This window comes from Pipistrellus kuhlii, unplaced genomic scaffold, assembly GCF_014108245.1.
Source record: "Pipistrellus kuhlii isolate mPipKuh1 unplaced genomic scaffold, mPipKuh1.p scaffold_m20_p_3, whole genome shotgun sequence".
In the NCBI taxonomy this organism is placed as follows: Eukaryota; Metazoa; Chordata; class Mammalia; order Chiroptera; family Vespertilionidae; genus Pipistrellus; species Pipistrellus kuhlii.
The window spans coordinates 94,774,672-94,790,441 of record NW_023425529.1 but is presented as its reverse complement, the minus strand read 5'-3'; the positions used below and the strand labels follow the sequence as shown (position 1 = coordinate 94,790,441).

The 15,770-nt window shown below is 40.1% G+C and overlaps 1 long non-coding RNA gene across 1 annotated transcript; it reads right to left on the bottom strand.

The window, feature by feature from the left end:
- Positions 1-9,901: 9,901 nt before the first annotated feature.
- Positions 9,902-14,183, bottom strand: LOC118730568. The gene is made up of 3 exons (XR_004991519.2): positions 14,008-14,183; positions 10,422-10,426; positions 9,902-9,914 (listed from the first exon to the last, which is right to left on the bottom strand). It is a non-coding gene; the product is annotated as an uncharacterized LOC118730568 (long non-coding RNA).
- Between the last annotated feature and the right edge of the window lie 1,587 nt (positions 14,184-15,770).

Genomic DNA, 15,770 nt, shown 5'->3' with positions numbered 1-15,770 from the left:
AATTATATAGAGACCAAAAAACAATATAAAATATCAACAAAACCAAGAGCTGGTTCTTTGAAAGGATAAACATAATTGATGAATCTCCAGCCAGGCTCACTAAGAAGCAAAGAGAGTGGACCCACATAAACAAAATCATAAATTAAAGAGGTAAAGTAATAACTGATCCCACAGAAATACAAAGGTCTATGAAAAAACTAGAGGTCTGTGCACAAATTCATACACTAGTGGGTTTCCTTGGCCTTGTCTGTGGGATAAGGCTGAAAACAGCTCTCTGACATCCCCGAGGTTTTGTGGATTGTGAGAGGGCACAGGCCAGGCAAAGGGACCCCACTGATACACTATTGGGGCTGCTATGGAGTTGGCTAGCTGGGGAGGGACTGAGAGAGGGCTCCAGAGTATGTTCAGCCCATCTCACTCACTCCTGCTCAGCCAGACCCTAGCAGCAAGCTATCTTATTGGTTGAAACATCTGCTCCCTGGTGGTCAGTGCAGATCATAGCAAGCACTTGAGTGGCCTTAGCATATCATTAGCATATTGCTTTTTGATTGATTGAACAGTTGACCAGCCAACAGGACAGTAGCATATTAGAATTTTATTATATATTAGTGGTCCAGTACAATAAATTTGTGCATGGAGGGGGATTCCCTCAGCCCAGCCTGCACCCTCTCCAATTAGGGACTCCTTGGGGGATATCTGACTGTTGGTATAGGCCTGATTCCATAGGGATTATGCCTAACCAGAATTTGGACATCCCTCTCAAAATCTGGGACCGTTGGTGCCTAACCACTCACTTGCCTGCCTACCTGATCACCCTTAACTGCCTCTGTATGCCTGCCTGATCCTTTGTAACTTACCTCCCCTGCTGGCTTAATCTCGCCCCCAATTGCTCTCCCCTGCAAGCCTGATCTCACTCACAACTGCCCTCCCCTGAAGGCCTGATCTTGCCCACAACTGCCCTCCCCTGTCTGCCAATTTGATTCTGATTGATCTGTTTCTATGCCTGTCAGTGTCAAAAGCCCCACCTCCTAGGCAGCCATTGGCTCCTCACAGTTGACCCAGATTTGGTTCTGATTGGTCAGTTTCTATACCAGTCAGCATCTCAGGGCCTATCTCCAGGATTGATCAGAGAGGCAGGGCTGATAAGCAGCCCTGTGGATGTCTGGAGAGAATCAGAGGCACAGCTGCTGGCGAAGCCCAGAGAGAAAGAGAGAGGAAATGGCTGATCAACAGCTGCCACGGAGGCTGAGTATCATACCCTACCTCTCTCTTTGGTCTTCTCCCTGAGACTGATCTACAGCCCACATGGCAGTCAGTGCTGGGTGGCCATAGCAACCCAGCATTGACTGCAAGATTGACTTTTGGTGTTCAGTCCAGCCTATGGTTGGTCATTACAGACCCTGGGTTTTTATATATTAGGAGGATACTATGAACACCTCTATTCCAACAAAATGGACAACCTCGATTAAATGAACATATTCTGAGAAAAATTCAAGCTCCAAAAACTCAATCAGGAAGAATAAAAATCCTGAATAGGCTGGTAATTACTGAAAAATTTGAAGCACTGATAAAAAATCTGCCATCAAAGAAAAGCTCTGGTCCTATAGCTTTCCAGGGAAGTTCTACTAAGCATTCAAAGAACTAAAACCTATCCTCCTCAGACTATTCCAGAAAATTCAAGAGGAAGGCACACTTCCAACCTGTTTTTATGAAGCCTTATTCCAAAACCAGATAAAGACACTACACACACAAAAAAAGGACAACTATAGGCCAATATCCTTGATGAACAAAGATGCTAAAATCCTCAACAAAATTCTAGCAAATTGGATTCAGCAATACATTAGAAAGATCATATACCATGACCAAGTGGGATTTATTTCAGGGATGCAAGAATAGTACAATATCCACAAGTCAATAAATGTGATACAAATTGATATACAAAAATCACATAATCATATCAATTAATGTAGAAAAAGCATTTGACAAAATGCAACAATGTTTCTTGATAAAAACTTTCAGCAAAGTGGGAATAAAGGGATTATACCTCAACATAATAAAAACCTTACATGACAAATCTATAGCCAACATCATACTCAATGGGCAAAACTAAACTCATTTCCCCTAAGAACAGGAACAAGACAGGGATGCCCACTTTCACCACTCCTGTTCATTGTAGTACTGGAAGTGATAGCCATAGTTATCAGACAAGAAGAAGAAATAAAAGGCATCCAAATTGGAAAAGAATAAGTAAAATGACATTATACTATACATAGAAAACCCTAAAGACTCCATCAAAAAGCGACTAGACTTAATAAATGAATTTGGCAAGGTAGCTGGATACAAAATTAACACCAAGAAACCTATGGAATTTCTATACACCAATAATGAACTTACTGAAAGAGAGATTAAAAAAGCAATCCATTTACCATCACAACAACAACAAAAAAAATAAGGTACCTAGGAGTAAACGTAACTAAGGAAGTAAAAGACTTATAAGTGGAAAACTACAGGACATTGAAAAAAGAGATAGAGAAAGACCTAAACAGATGGAAGAACATTTGTATATGTCTTGTTCATGGGTTGGTAGAATCAACATCATTAAAATGTCCATACTACCCAAAGCAATCTATAGATTCAATGTGTCCCTCATTAAAATACCAATAGCATATTTTAAAGATCTAGAACAAGCTCTCCAGGAATAAAAAAAGACCCCAAATAGCCACAGCAAACCTGGAAAAGAACAAATTTGGAGGGATCACAATACCAGGTGTGAAGCTATATTACCAAGCCAAATCTGCCTGGTAATGTCACAGGAACAGACATATAGACCATTGGAACAGAACAGAGAACCCAGAAATCCACACAATTCATTATGCTTAATTAATATTTGACAAAGGAGGCAATAACATACAATGGAGTCAAGACCATCTCTTCCATAAATGTTGCTGGGAAATTTGGTCAGATACATGCAAAAAAAAAAAAAAAATGAAACTAGTCTACCAACTTATACCATACACAAAAACAAACTCAGAATGATTAAAGGACTTAAATGTAAGAGGGAAACCATAAACATCCTACAAGACTTCATAGGCAGCAAAATATCAGAGATATGTTTTAGCAGTATCTTTACTGACACAGCTCCTGGGGCAGTGGAGACAAAGATAAAATGAACAAATGGGACTACATCAAAATAAAAGGCTTCTGCACAGCAAAAGAAACCATCAACAAAACAAGAAATTCCACTGCATGGGAGAACATATTTGCCAATGCTATTTTAGGTAAGGATTTAATCTCTAAAATTTACAGAGAACACATACAACTTAACAACAGGAAGATAAATAATCCAATCAAACAGTGGTCAAAGGACCCCTTTTGAAAGAGGATATACATATGAAACATATGAAAACATGCTCAACGTTACTAATCATGGGAGAGATGCAAATCAAAACAACAATGAGATAGCATTTCAAACCTGTCAGAATGGCTATCATCAACAAATCAACAAAGGACAAGTGCTGGCAAGGATTTGGAGAAAAAGGAGCCCTCGTGCACTGCTGGTGGAAATGCAGACTGGTGCAGCCAATGTGGAAGACAATATGAGTTTTCTCAAAAAGTTAAAAATGGAATTCCCATTTGACCCAATAATCCCACTTCTAGGACTATATCTCAAGGAACCAGAAACACCAATCAGAAAGGATATATGCACCCCTATGTTCAAAGCAGCACAATTTACAATAGCTAAGGTTTGGAAACAGCCTAAGTGCCCATCAGCAAATGAGTGGATTAAAAAACTGTGGTACATCTACACAATGAAATACTAAGCAGCTATAAAAAGGAGGAACTTTTACTATTTGCAACAGCATGGCTAGAGCTGGAAAGCATTATGTTAAGGGAAATAAGCCAGTCAGAGAAGGATTGATCTTACATGATCTCACTGATAGGTGGGATATAAAAATTAACATAATTTGATGAACAAAAATAGATCCAGAAACAAATGGCAGGGGAAGTGAGGAAAGGGTGTTATAGAGAGCAACCAATAGACTTTTATGCATGCATATTAACATAACTAATGGACACAGACACTGGGATGGTGGGGCTTGCCTGGGATGGAAATGGTTGGGGCGGGGGGTGAGGGGGAGTCAATCGTGGAAAAAGAGACATATGTAAAACTTTAGACAATAAAAAAAGAAAATTAGGTGAAATAATTATAAAATATAACATAAATATAGCTGTTACTGTATTTACCTGGTTATTTCCATCATTCATTCATTCATCTAATGTGTTTATATATTTTTCCATTTTAATTTCATTTTCAATTGCAGTTTAAATTCAGTATTATTTTATATTAGTTAATGGGGAATACAGTGTAATTTTAGACAACTGATGAAATAAAACAAGCTATATTCAAATCTAAGCTTCAATGTTTGCAAAATAAGGCTATGAATTCCTTCTACTTTACAAAGATTATTTGAGTATAAAGCATTACAACCTTTTGAAAATATGTAAAACTTTGAAAATTCTAAGTTTTATCAGTCTCTTAAGTTTGAAGAAATCTCATAAAGAAAGTTGGAGAAAAATACTGTAATAAAGTATACATCAGCAAGAATTTCTTCTATAGCAACTTGGCTAATTGATGTACGTGTTTATGCCACTAGAGGGTGGTCTGATTGCCTCAAAATTCAAATTGAAAATGTGCAGATACAGGAAATCATTTTGGTCTTAAAACACATGTGCTATATATCTTGGTATGTGATTCTGTTACTTGCTGACCCTGTTAGCCTTTCCAATATTCCTTTTTCTCCCATCCTTTGCTCCACTGGGTGTTTGTTTTGTAATGACAGCTATTATGTTTCTATATGCTATGCACATATAGTACTAAAAGTAGGTCAATGGGAATTTAATAACTCAGACTTTTTAAAAAAAATATATTTTATTGATTTTGTACAGAGAGGAGGGGAGAGAGATAGAGAGTTAGAAACATCGATGAGAGAGAGAGTCATAGATCAGTTGCCTCTTGCACACCCCCTACTGGGGATATGCCCGCAACCAAAGTACATGCCCTTGACCGGAATTGAACCCGGGTCCCTTCAGTCCCCAAGCCGACGCTCTATCCATTGAGCTAAACCGGTCTCGGCAATAACTCAGACTTTTAATGTTAACATAATTATTAATTTCAAATGAATATGGTAGTCAACCAACATAATTAATATGTGTTTGTGTGTGTGAATGAGTGTTGTCATTAACAATGTATAATGGTACTTTTCAAAAATACAGATGAAAATTTATGAATTTGTGGGTGAAATGGAGATTGTACTGATTATTAAAGAAGCAAAAATTATAGAATTTTTGTGGTTTTAGAGTTGTGGCCTTATAACTTTAAAAATAAATCTAGTAAATTTCAGTGCAGATGAAGCAAGAGGTTTTAGGTTTATCAACCCTATTCCCCTTCCTACCCTACACAACCACTCAAAACTTAAACAATATAAACTTAGACAGATAGGGAGACAAACAAAAAAAACTCATGGTTGTATTAGCTAAAAGTTTGGAGGGAGTTTCAAGAATGCACAAATGAAAGAAGAACCCAAACAGAGCCTACAATTCCTTCTGAGCTGAGGAGAGAAATAAAGGTTTGGAGGCTGACAGCTGCAATGTGTGGGGCAGGAAACCATTAAGGAGAGAGCTGTGAAGAGAGCTGCAGATGGGTCACATGAGGTTCCAGCTGAGCCATAATTTGTGTATACATGAGAGGAAGTGACACAAGCCTAGAGAAAGAACAATAAGGAGAGAGTAAAATTCCCAGTATCCACACAGGGCTGGAAGTAGTTAGTGGTTCCACTTGGTGGTAAAGCCACTGCAAATAACATACCCTAACAGTGTGGCTAAATTCCTTGTTACTTAAAGGCCTATTTGGTTCTGAAATAACAAAATGTAAGGAACCAGAGACACAGAAGCATCAAACAAGACTATTTAACCTATGACGGAGGGTGGGTTAGGGAGTAAGAGATCAACCAAAGGACTTGTATGCCTGCATATGAACATAACCAATGGACACAGACACTAGGGGGGCGAGGGCATGTGCTAGGGGGTGAGGGTGACCGGGCAGAGGTCAGTGGAGTGGGGGAAAGGAGACTCATAATACATTAAACAATAAAGAATTTAAATTAAAAAATGTAAGGGAAATTTTAAAATAATCTAACTGATATAAAAAATATAATTGCAGGTCAGAAAAATAATCCAATGTTATTTAAAAAATATAACAAAATCCAGCAGGAACCAATGTAATATTCACAAAATTTGCCATTCAATAAAAACCTACCAAACAAACAAAAAAGCCCATGACTGATAACCAAGAAAAAGACATATACTGTATTATTCTTTGCATATAAAATTCTAGAAAACATAAAACTATCATTCCAGAAAATGACCAGGAATTGGGGAGGGGACACAGGGGATGGTTAGTCACCAGCAAATGGGCACCAGAGAACCTTGGAGTGATGGAAATGTTCCATTTCTTTTAAATTTATCTTTATTATTGAGAGCATTATAGATGTACCTTATTTTTCTTCCCATTATTCTTTTCCATCTGGCTTCTGTCCCAATCCAGGTCTACACTGCACTATTGTCTGTATCCATGGGTTATGGATATATGTATGCATATAAGTTCTTTGCTTAATTTCTTTCAATCACCCAGTCCCCTCTTCCTTCTGCGATTTGATAGTCTGTTCCATGGCTTTGGACCTATTTTGTCAGTTTATTTTGTTCATTAGATTCCACATATAAGTGAGATCATGTGATAATTGTCTTTCTCTCACTGGCTTATTTCACTTAGCATAACATTTTCCCAGTCCATAGATGCTATCTCAAAAGGTAAGACTTCTTAGTTTTTACAGTTGCATAGTATTCTTTTGTGAAAATGTACCACAGCTTTTCCCCCACTCATCTATTGGTTGGAACTTGGGCTGTTTCCATATTGTAACTACTGTAAATAACACTACTATGAACACAGAGATGAATATATAGTTTATTCTGATTGGTGTTTCAGGTTTCTTAAGATATATTCCCAGATGGGGGATCACTGTGTCAAATGTTAGATCCACTTTTAATTTTTTCAGGAAACTCCATACTGTTTTCTATAGTGGCTGCACTGGTCTTCATTCCCACCAGCAGTATACTAGGGTTCCCTTTTCACCAAATCCCCACCAGCAGTTGTTGATTTATTGATGGTAACCATCTTGGCAGGTGTAAGATGATACATCATTGTAGTTTCAATTTGAAAATATCTGATGATTAGTGACTTTTAGCATTTATTCATGTGTATATATATCCTCTTTGGAGAAGTGTCTAGTAAGGTCATTTGCCCATTTTTTAATCGGATTCTTTGTCTTCTTTTTGTTATTAGATGAGTTCTTTATATATTTTAGAAATTAACCACTTAGGCATCATTGACAAATATATCCTCTCAATCCTCCCTTTTCATTTTGATGATGATTTCTTTTGTTGTGCGAAAGCTTTTTAGTTTATTTATTTATTTATTTATTTATTTATTTATTCCTTTGTTTCTCTTACCCTGGCCTAGGGGATGTATTGGTAAAAATTCTGCTACATGAGATGTCTGAGATATTGCTGCCTATATTTTATTCTAGGATTTTTATGGATACACATTGTCTTTTATCTATTTTCAGTTTATTCTTACATATAGTATAAGTTGGTAGTCTAGTTTCATTTTTTTCCATGTACCGTCCTATTTTCCCAACACCATTTATTAAAGAGATTGCCTTAACTCTACTGTATGATTTACCTCCTTTGTCAAATATTAATTGAGCATAGTGGCTTGGGTCAATTTCTTGGTTTTTCTGTTTTGTTCATTAATCTATATGTCTGTTCTTATGCCAGAATCAGGCAGTTTTGATTACAATGGATTTGTAATATAATTTGATATCTGATATTTTGAATCATCAAACTTTGTTCTTCTTTCTCAAGAATGCTGTAGCTATTTGGGGTATTTTTTTGTTCCTTATAAAGTTTTAGAGTATTTGTTGTAGATCTATGAAATATGTTGTTGGCATTATAATAGAGACTAGTAGTAAAGTGCATGGATTCGTGCACATAGAAAGGAAATTAACTAGAAGAAAGATTCACGAGGTAATTAAGTTACTGCAAAAAATTACATGTCAAAATAGTATATATAACATCTATCTATCTATCTATCTATCTATCTATCTAATCTATCTATCTAAAAGGTTAAGTGACTGGCCAGTTAGCCGGCCGATCACCTGACCAACCGATCGACAATACATATGATGCACAATGGCATTTTAAATATAAACATTGACTTGCGCATGCACAATACATACAATGCTCTTGCTGGTGCCAATCACATGTGTGTGTTTCGATCTGTCATTGTTGATCATGAATTTGGTTGTTTTTATTGGCACTCAACATGAACCACTTGCTATTTATTCATTGACTATCCAACTGACCCATCAGCCAGTACATCTGATGCACACTAGCAATTTAAAAATAAATGTTGACTTGCTCATGCTCGATACATATAAAGGTCTCACTGGCACCAATTGCACATGTGCTTTTAATTTTATATTATATACACTATTTTGACATCTAATTTTTATAGTAATATAATTACCACATGAATCTTCTAATTAATTTCATTTTAATGTGAATGAATCTATGCACTAGGCCACTAATAGTATTATAAAATTAAAACACACATGCGATTGGTGCCAGCGAGAGCTTTATATGTATTGTGCGTGTGCGACTCAACCTTTCTTTTTAAATTGCAAGTGCATGTCATATGTACCAGCCACTTGGTTGATCACATGGTCAGATGGACAGTCAGTTGCTTAGCCTTTTATATAATAGATATTGAGTTGAATCTATAGATTGCTTTGGGTAGATATGGCAGCTTGTATGAAGAAGGTAAGGCACTTTCTCCCCTTCAAGTGCCTCATCTCTGTTTGGCTTTCTGGCACCCCTCACTGTGGATCCAGTGGTGACTGGTGCTGGGGAGGCAACTGCCCTCTTTGTGCCAAAACTGAAGCTCCTAGACCCTGACTTCTGGATGCAGGGCAGCAGCTGCCAGGCTGGGAGAGTGAGCAGCAGCATTGGTGGTGGTAATGGCAGGTGCAGCAAGGTTGGGAGCTGAGTTCTGGCACCCCAGAGAAACACTCCACAGATACTCCTAAATGGGCTCTCTCCAAACCTGGAGGGAGAAGTACTTGGGCTGGCAGAGGTGAGCATGAATTGTGGCCTCAAAGTACCCATATAGACAGAGCTCCACAATTTAAATTCCACTCAAATGTCTGAAGAGGTGGTGAAGACCCCACAGATTGCAAGCAGGGTGACAGGGCCAACAGATCTCTCCCTACACTCCAATGTTTTATGTCTTGAATGTAGTTGTGTTTACAGAATTATGTATATACTAGAGGCCCAGTGCATGGATTTGTGCACCTATGGGGTCCTTGGCCTGGCCTGAACCCTCTTGCAATCCAGGACCCCTCAAGAGATGTTGGACTGCCAGTTTTGGCCCAATCCCCACAGGCCAGTATATGCATATAAGACCTTTGGTTAATCTCTTCCTGTCCTCCCCTCCCCTCTTTCTTCTGAGATTCATCAGTCTGTTCCATGTTTCCATGCCTGTGCATTGAGTTTTTGCCCCCTGGTGGTAAGTGCAGATCATAGTTACCCACTGAATGGTCGAGTGATCAAAGCTTTTATACAGATACTAGATACTAGAGTGTAGGGAGAGATCTGTTGGCTCTGTCACCATGCATGGAGGAGGGGTTTCCCTCAGCCCAGCCTGCACCCTCTCCAATTTGGGACCCTTTGGGGAATACCTGACCTCTGGTTTAGGCCCAATCCCTATGGCTTTGCAAACTGGGACTGCTGGCTCCTAACTGCTCACCTGCCTGCCTGATCATCCATAACTTTCCTCCCCTGTTGGCCTGATCTTGCCCCCAATGACCCTCTCCTGATGGCCTAATCTTGCCCCTAACTTCCCTCCTCTACTAGCCAATTTGGTCTGTTTCTATGCCAGTCAGCATCAAAAGCTCCTCCTTCTAGGCAGCCATTGGCTACCCAAAGCACCTAGAGTTGGTTCTGATTGGTCAGTTTCTATGCCAGTCAGTGTCAGAAGCTCCACCTCCTAGGCAGCCATTGGCTCCCCACAGCACCCAGATTTGGTTCTGATTTGTCAGTGTCCATGCCAGTCAGCATCAAAAGCTCCTCCTTCTAGGCAGCCATTGGCTACCCAAAGCACCTAGAGTTGGTTCTGATTGGTCAGTTTCTATGCCAATCAAAGTCAAAAGCTCTGTCTCCTAGGCAGCCATTGGTTTCTCACAGCACCCACATTTGATTCTGATAGGTCAGTTCCTATGCCAGTCAGCATCTCTGGGTCTATCAACAGGGCCTGATCAGAAAGGCAGGGCTGATCAGCAGTCTCTTTGGAGGCCTGGAGAGAAATGGAGGCACAGCTGCTGGCTAGACTGGGAGAGAAAGAGAGAAGCAAGTGCTGACCAAAAGCTGCCACAGAGGCAATGGATCAGTCCCTGCTTCTTTCTTCAGACCTCTCTCTGGCCCTGATTCGCAGCCTTCTCAGCAGTCAGTGCTGGGGTACTATGCCTGCAGTGGAAGCAATCAACACTGGGTTGCTCTGTGCTGACTTGCAGGACTGACTTCCAGTAATTTGAACCTTGGTTGTTACTGGTTGTTATGACCCAGGGTTTTTATATATTACAACTAGAGGCCTGGTACATGAAAATTCACGCACTGGTGGGAATCCGTCAACCCAGCCAGCTCCCTCTCACAGTCCAGGAGCCCTCAGGAGCAGGAGGCAACCTGGTGGTCAGGAGAAGGTGACACCCCCATCACTCCTCTGCTGCTGTCACTGCTGGCAGCACAAACTTTGGCTGGCCCTGGTTACCTTTGCCTCAGACTGGGAAGCTGCCATCCAAGGCTTGCCTGCACCTCAGGTCAGCCATGGGTAGCTGGGGTCTGAGGGGACTGGGAGAGTCAGGAGGCAGGTGCACAGCAAGGCCTGGAGGGGCTGAGGGGACTGGGCTCTGCCATCTTGTGGCTGAGGGTGCTGCAACCTTTGAGAGCATGGCAGTCAATTAGCATATTCCCTCCTTATTGGCTGTGGGTGCCACAATTTTTGAGGTGGGATAGTCAATTATCATATTACCATTTTATTGGCTGTGGGCACTGCTATCTTTGAGGGAGGGACAGTCAATTAGCATATTGCTTTATTGTTGGCTGTGGACATTACCATATTTGTGATGGTGAGAGGGTAATTAGCATATTCTCTCTTTATTAGGATAGCAGTCAAAACTTATCAAAATGCACTTAGAATTGTAGTTTTATTTCATGTTGTTACACTTTAGTAAAGTTGATAAAAACATTAAATTAAGTGAAAATTCCAGAGAAATATTTAATGAAAATATAATAATTATGTGTAAACAAAAATACTTATTTTTGTATATTTAGTTGCTGCTTGTGAAATACTTGAGTATCTTTATCAATTTTTATTTCAGTTCAATAAACTTTAGCATAATTGCTATCCTCATAATTACTATCCTCATAAACTTTCAAAAGTTATTCCAATTGAAAAGATACACTGATTGTGTTAAAAATCATAGAGTGAATCAATATTCAATTCTTTAATTGGTTAAAAATTCAAATTTCAATTCTAATGATTGTTTTCATACTACTTTTGAAAAACAGTAAACTTATTTTTAGTTCATTTATATTTCAATTTTTACAGCTTTTCCTCATTATGTGTCTTAGTTTGAAATAGAATAAAAAGCCTAGAAATTACAGTCTAACATCAAAATATTCAGTTGATTACTTCTATTCTTTCACATTAAAATTATGACTAAATATTAGTGCCTAATTTATTTTAGTCCACATTCTTATTAAAATTCTCACGAGGAATAAAGAAAGGAGAAAAAGTTACTAAAACAATGAATACAATCAGAGTTACCAGAAATTTGTCTGACAAAATTAAAATTCTCACTGACTGAAGCAACAAGGTTTTGAGGTTAATGACACAGGTGAGAAGGCAGGTGATAAGTATTCCATCTTATATTATACTTCCAGTGGCCTAGTACATGAAATTCATGCATGGGGCTTTTCCTCAGCCCAGCCTGAACCCTCTCCTTGGGGGATGTACAACTGCAATCTGGGACCACTGGCTCCTAACCACTCACCTATCTGCCAGCCTGATCCCCCTAACTGGTCTCCCCTGCTGGCCTGATCTCCCCTAACCACCTCTGCCTCGGTCCCACCACCATGGTTTTGTCCGAAAGGACATCCAGAAAGTCATCCAGAAGTTGTTTGGTCTAATTAGCATATTACCCCTTTATTAGTATAGATCAGTGGTTGGCAAACTCATTAGTCAATAGAGGCAAATATCAATAGCACAAGGATTGAAATTTCTTTTGAGAGCCAATTTTTTTTAAACTTAAACTTCTTCTAACACCACTTCTTCAAAATAGACTTGCCCAGGCCGTGATATTTTGTGGAAGAGCCACACTCAAGGGACCAAAGAGCCGCATGTGGCTAGTGAGCCGCAGTTTGCTGACTATGGGTATAGATTGATTTCAGAAAGGAAGGGAAATAAAAACATCAATGATGAGAGAGAATCATTGATTGGCTGCCTCCTGAACACCCCCCACTGGGGATCAAGCCCACAACTCAGGCACGTGCCCTGACCTGTAAGTGAACTCCAGGCCCTTCAGTCCTCAGGCAGAAGCTCTATCCACTGAGCAACACTGGCCAGGGTTATACTTTCCCTTACCACTGGGACATGTTCTGTCTGCTGGAGCTGAAACACTGAAGCTGTCTCACTGGGGCAGAGTGGGGTGCACTGGTTTGGAGCAGGTGGAGCCCCCTGAAAGCTGGACAGGGGCCTCATTTAAGAGCCTCACTGTTTCATGGCAGTGCTGCCTCCTAGTTGAGTTGGGCTGTGTCACAATCAGTGGAAGTTTACACAACTGAACTGTCTGCATGGATAGCTTCCTACCCACTATACCCCCACGCTGGGACTTCTTCTTAGGGTTTAAGTGACACCAACCACCCTTGGTTGGTAGCCCAGTCAGCCACTTTGGAAAGAGAAATGGGGAATCCTGTTTTTATATGAATGCTCCAGTTTCTTAAGTTGGCAAATAATTTGAATTTCAGATGTTTGGACCAAACCAGAGAGTGATCAGGCCTAGTATCCAGGCCACTGGGCAGCACTGGGTTCAGCCCAGCTGAATAGGGACCCGAGGCATCTGGGCAGGTGAAAGGGTTGGGGGCATGCTTGGGTAATTCCAACATTACCCCACTTGGTTGTTTTGTATGTTTTTTCCAGTGATCACAATTTACTATAATCTGTTGGCAGCATAGATAGATATTAGTTACCAGAACTATGTCTTCATAGAAGTGGACAGTTTGTAGCCATTCTATGGGGAACTGTGTGCACTAATTATCAGCATGATCTTTCAGTTTCTTTTTTTCTGTTAATGAAAATAAGCTTTATTACATCAAGTAATAAACACATACAAAGATGCAAACACTATTAGACACTTTCTTCCAGATGTTTGGATCCACTAATGGGAAAGGCGGAACTGAAATCTACATATATCCTTAGGGAAAATTTCAGGGTTCCTTGTCTGGCGAGGTTTGATAAGTTGCTCTTTCTTCTGTATTTATAACTTGTGCATTTTACTTTATTTTTTAAAGTATATTTAACATCGATCAGCTGCCTCCTGCACACCTCCTACTGGGGATGTGCCAGCAATCAAGGTACATGCCCTTGACCGGAATCTAACCTGTGACCCTTCAGTCCACAGGCTGATGCTCTATCCCCTGAGCCAAAACAGTTATGGCTAACTTGTGCATTTTAAAGATTGACTTCAAAGTACTAATAGTCATCCAAATGCTTAAGGAAAAAAAAAGTTTCATTGAGCAGAATTTATACTGTGTGGCGGACAGGAACTGGCTGCTTACTACCTCAGGACTTGCTGAAACAAACCCTCAGAATTGGATCAGCTCAGAAGAGAAACATAAAGAACCATATAAGTAACAGAAATGTACCCAGAAAGAAACAGGTATCTGGAAGGCCAGCTATGGTTTGCTGTGATAGGTAACTGATGTGCAACATGTAAGTCAATGCTTTAAAAACACACCCACAGGTGAGGAGGTAAGATGGCAGAAGAATAGATGGGCGGATTCTGAGCCCTCTCCCGAAGCAGAAAGAGAGAGCAACTGAGGGTCTTGTGCTGTGAGTGTTTATCGGCAAGCTGGGAGACAGTGAACACCAGAAGAAACTGCTGGGGGGCTGCTGACAGAGGTGCCCCTCACAGGGAAGCACCCACGAGGGCTGTGTCCCTGCCCGGAGCTACCTACCGGCTTGGACGGGGAAACCTCGCCATCTTGAGAAGAAGATAGGATCATGTCAGAGGCCTGAATATCCACAGCCGCAGCGACCACCAAGCATCTGTGACCCCCAGAATGCGGATCCCAGGAGGCGCGAACACCTGCCCTCACAGGATTGCCCCATTGCTCAGCAAAAAGGTCAGATTTTGCAGGGAGAGTGTGGAGAGCGCTCGCGGCTAAAACAAAAAGCGAGCAGAGCGTGCTCGCGGAAGCTGGAGGACAAGGGCGGTGATTACAAGTAGAAGCCCCCGCTGTTGGGCTGTTGTCACCCTTGAAAGTGGACAGGGCTCCTAACAGGGGAGATATCTAAAGAGCAACACATTTGGATCCGGTTCGGAGGGATATCGGAGAGTTGCGGGAGAGTCCAGTTGCTCGGACCTGCCCCCTCCCCCCCTCTGTAGTTCCAGCTTCAGAAAGGACAAAAAAAAAAAAAAAAAAAAAGCTGGAGAGGCTCTAGAGCACGTGTGTCAAACACAAGGCCCGCGGGCCAAATCCGTCCCGCCAGGCCTTGCAATGTGGCCCGCACCACGCTGTCATCACTGCACTCCGCTGCGTTTCCATCACAATGACAGTTTATGACTGTTCAGTAAACCATTCGGCCCGCAATTTAGGCTGGATTTTAGATTTTGGCCCCTTCTCTGATTGAGTTTGACACCCCTACTCTAGAGTCTGGAAGTCAACCTAGAAACACTGCCCCCAGAGGCTAATTCACAAATTGACTCTAGTGAGATAAAAACAAAGCAAAACCTGCCTAAAAATCAGGACTGGATCATAACAATAGAGGGAGCGAATGACCTTCATTACTGCAAATTTTAATTAAATTTTTTAAATTTTATTATTATTTTTTTTAATTTTTAAATTTTTGTTTTTTATTTTTGTTTTCATTATTTGCAACGTTTACTCAAGAAACTATTTTTTTTCTTTTTCCTCACTTGATTTTATCTTGATAATTATTACATTGTATATGTAATCAACATTATTACTACTACTAATTTACCTTTTTCATCTTATTTTCTTTTGTTTATTTTTATTATTTTTATTTCATTTGAATATATATATATATATATATATATATATATATATATAGATTTTTTTTTTTTAAATTTCAGGATTACTGTTCTACAGTCTTTATCTATCCTTCTTTCTCCAACGCTTTATTCTATCTCAACCCTACCTTTATGCCTTCACCTTCTTTCCAATCTTTTCCTTTGATACCCTGTTTATCTTAACCCTTTCCTGCTCTAGATTTCCCCCATTCCTTCTGTCTACCCCCTCCTAAAATTTCACCCTACTTGTATATATCTAATTTCCAACTACCTGCTCCAAACCCATTC